We start from the raw sequence: 4,484 nt of genomic DNA, 5'->3' as shown, positions 1-4,484 counted from the left end.
ACCTCAATTTGACCACTCTCCACTCGTTCCCTTATGAAGTGATAGCGTCGGTGAATATGTTTACTTTTCCCATGGAAAACTGGGTTCTTAGTAAGAGCTATTGCTGATTGATTATCAATCAGAATAGTCACTTTCTCTTCCGCAGCTCCGGTGATCTCGACCAACAGATCCTGCAACCAAACCGCTTGTTTTGCAGCCTCAGTCCCTGCCATAAACTCTGCTTCGCAAGAAGATAGAGACACCACATCTTGTTTCTGTGAACACCATGTGATAGGACTCTTACCAAGATAAAATATGTATCCTGAAGTACTTCGTCCATCATCAGGATCAATATTATGGCTGCTGTCACAGTAACCAACCAATCTTGGTACCTTCGATCTTCCATAAGACAAACCAAAATGAATAGTTCCCTTAAGTATCTAAGGCAGTGCTTCATTGCAACACCATGCGAATGCCTTGGACTTTGCATGTATCTACTCAATATTCCCACACAATAGGATAAATCCGGTCTAGTATGTAGCAAGTAGCGTAGACACCCCACATTCTTCCTATACAGAGTTGCATCAATCTCTTCTTCATCCTCTGCTTTTGACAACTTTAACTCTGTCTCCATCGGAATAAGAACTAAATTACAGTTAGACATCCCTGCTTCCTCAAGGATCTTGTGAGCATACCGGGCCTGACTTAATGTTATCCCATCTTGGTGCTGACAAACTTGCATTCCCAAATAATAGGATAGTTTCCCAAGATTACTCATTTCAAATTTATCAGCCATCTCCTCCTTAAATTTGTTAATCACTCCTAAGCTTGTTCCAGTGACAAATAAATCATCAACATAGACTCCAATGATCAAAAGATCTTTACCAACATCTTTTCGGTACACAGAAGGTTCTTTCGAACATTTCACAAATCCCAACTCCTCCAAGATTTGATTTAGCTTATTATTCCATGCTCTAGGTGCCTGCCTTAAACCATACAAAGCTTTGTTAAGTTTGTAGACTTTTCCTTCTTTTCCTGCTATCTCAAATCCTTCTGGTTGACTAACATAAACTGTTTCCTTGAGTTCTCCATGAAGAAAAGCAGTCTTTACATCTAGGTGATGTATTTCCCAACCATGTGAAGCTGCTAGATCAATTAGAAGTCTTATGGTCTCAATCCTGGCAACTGGTGCAAAAACTTCTTCAAAATCAACACCATATTTTTGCACATATCCTTTTGCTACTAACCTGGCTTTATATTTGTTGATACTTCCATCAGAATTTCTCTTAAGCTTAAACACCCATTTAAAACCAATTGGTATTGCTCCAATGGGTAAATCAACAAGATCCCAAGTTCTAAGCTTCTCTATTGATCCTATTTCATCCTCACAAGCATTTATCCACTCCTTGGACTCGCTAGCTTGTGCAAAACTTGCAGGTTCACCGTTGATACACAAAAGCATATACTCGCCTTCTTCTTCTGCAAACAGGACATAGTCTTCAAGATGTTTTGGTGTAGCTCTCACCCGTTCTGATCTTCTTAACTCTGGCTCTGTGGAAACTGCAGGTTGACCTGCAGTCGCAGGTTGGNGAGCATACCGGGCCTGACTTAATGTTATCCCATCTTGGTGCTGACAAACCTGTATTCCCAAATAATAGGATAGTTTCCCAAGATTACTCATTTCAAATTTATCAGCCATCTCCTCCTTAAATTTGTTAATCACTCCTAAGCTTGTTCCAGTGACAAATAAATCATCAACATAGACTCCAATGATCAAAAGATCTTTACCAACATCTTTTCGGTACACAGAAGGTTCTTTCGAACATTTCACAAATCCCAACTCCTCCAAGATTTGATTTAGCTTATTATTCCATGCTCTAGGTGCCTGCCTTAAACCATACAAAGCTTTGTTAAGTTTGTAGACTTTTCCTTCTTTTCCTGCTATCTCAAATCCTTCTGGTTGACTAACATAAACTGTTTCCTTGAGTTCTCCATGAAGAAAAGCAGTCTTTACATCTAGGTGATGTATTTCCCAACCATGTGAAGCTGCTAGATCAATTAGAAGTCTTATGGTCTCAATCCTGGCAACTGGTGCAAAAACTTCTTCAAAATCAACACCATATTTTTGCACATATCCTTTTGCTACTAACCTGGCTTTATATTTGTTGATACTTCCATCAGAATTTCTCTTAAGCTTAAACACCCATTTAAAACCAATTGGTATTGCTCCAATGGGTAAATCAACAAGATCCCAAGTTCTAAGCTTCTCTATTGATCCTATTTCATCCTCACAAGCATTTATCCACTCCTTGGACTCGCTAGCTTGTGCAAAACTTGCAGGTTCACCGTTGATACACAAAAGCATATACTCGCCTTCTTCTTCTGCAAACAGGACATAGTCTTCAAGATGTTTTGGTGTAGCTCTCACCCGTTCTGATCTTCTTAACTCTGGCTCTGTGGAAACTGCAGGTTGACCTGCAGTCGCAGGTTGGTTTGTACTTGTGAATGCAGGTTGTTGTGTCTCAACCTTAACCGTTTGCTCTTGTGAATCCAAGACATCACCCGAACCTATCTCTTTCTGACTCTATGCATCTTCAGGAATCTGTTCATTCTCAGTAGTCTCATCACCTTCTTGAAGACCGTGGTTTCCAAAAATGCCATAGTTATTCTNTTCGAACATTTCACAAATCGCAACTCCTCCAAGATTTGATTTAGCTTATCATTCCATGCTCTAGGTGTCTGCCTTAAACCATACAAAGCTTTGTTAAGTTTGTAGACTTTTCCTTCTTTTCCTGCTATCTCAAATCCTTCTGGTTGACTAACATAAACTGTTTCCTTGAGTTCTCCATGAAGAAAAGCAGTCTTTACATCTAGGTGATGTATTTCCCAACCATGTGAAGCTGCTAGATCAATTAGAAGTCTTATGGTCTCAATCCTGGCAACTGGTGCAAAAACTTCTTCAAAATCAACACCATATTTTTGCACATATCCTTTTGCTACTAACCTGGCTTTATATTTGTTGATACTTCCATCAGAATTTCTCTTAAGCTTGAACACCCATTTTAAACCAATTGGTTTTGCTCCAATGGGTAAATCAACAAGATCCCAAGTTCTAAGCTTCTCTATTGATCCTATTTCATCCTCACAAGCATTTATCCACTCCTTGGACTCGCTAGCTTGTGCAAAACTTGCAGGTTCACCGTTGATACACAAAAGCATATACTCGCCTTCTTCTTCTGCAAACAGGACATAGTCTTTAAGATGTTTTGGTGTAGCTCTCACCCGTTCTGATCTTCTTAACTCTGGCTCTGTGGAAACTGCAGGTTGATTTGTACTTGTGAATGCAGGTTGTTGTGTCTCAACCTTAACCGTTTGCTCTTGTGAATCCAAGACATCACCCGAACCTATCTCTTTCTGACTCTCTGCATCTTCAGGAATCTGTTCATTCTCAGTAGTCTCATCACCTTCTTGAAGACCGTGGTTTCCAAAGATGCCATAGTTAATCTTAAAGCTTTTATCACTTTCTTCTGCAGAGAAATCTTGAGACCAATGCCATCCTTTTGTTTCATCAAACACAACATCACGACTGACAACAATTTTCTTTGTCTGTGGATCAAGCAAACGGTACGCCTTAGACCCTGGTTCTGTTCCCAAGTGAACCAAAATACGAGTTCTATCATCAAGTTTTCTTAAACTCGGTCTTTCTACCTTTGCGTAACCAATGCAGCCAAATATCCTAATATGCTGAACTGTAGGCTTTTGATCTCGAAAACATTCATATGGGTCTTCTCCTTCAAAGCTCGAGTTGCTATTCTGTTGATAAGATATGTCAAATGCCTAATAGCTTCTCCCCAAAGATAATTTGGCATATGCATATGTTTTAAAATGCTTCTAGTCATTCCCATCAAAGTCCTATTTCTCCTTTCAACAACACCATTCTGTTGTGGTGTATATGGTGTTGTTAGTTGCCTTTTTATGCCAGAAGCTTCACAAAAGGAATTAAACTCTTGAGATACAAACTCTCCTCCTCTATCTGTTCTGAAAACCTGTATGGTTTCCCCAGCTTCTTTCTCCACAACAGCTTTGAATTTTTGAAATTTCTCAAATGCTTCTCCTTTCTCCTTTAGTAACACAGTCCACATATATCTAGAGAAGTCATCAATGATCACAAAGACATACCTATTTCCTGCTGCTGTGCTTGGTGTTATTGGTCCACAAAGGTCTCCATGTAACAGCTCTAACTTCTTTGTGGCTCGAAAGACAGTTTCTTGTGGAAACTCATGCCTAGTTTGCTTTCCAAGCAAACATGAACTACAAATCTCTTTTTTTACTGACAATTTTGGTGCTCCAAGAACTAATTCTTTTCCTAACATTGTTCCTAGGGTTACAAAGTTCACATGTCCCATCCTCGCATGCCATTTACCTGATTCACTTATCTCTGTAAGATAAAGGCAAGCATTATCTCGCAATCCCATTTGAACTTTGTAAAGCCTGTTCCTAGACTT

This window comes from Camelina sativa, chromosome 7 (assembly GCF_000633955.1).
Source record: "Camelina sativa cultivar DH55 chromosome 7, Cs, whole genome shotgun sequence".
In the NCBI taxonomy this organism is placed as follows: Eukaryota; Viridiplantae; Streptophyta; class Magnoliopsida; order Brassicales; family Brassicaceae; genus Camelina; species Camelina sativa.
The sequence above is the reverse complement of the archived record's forward strand: the minus strand, read 5'-3'. Positions refer to the sequence as shown.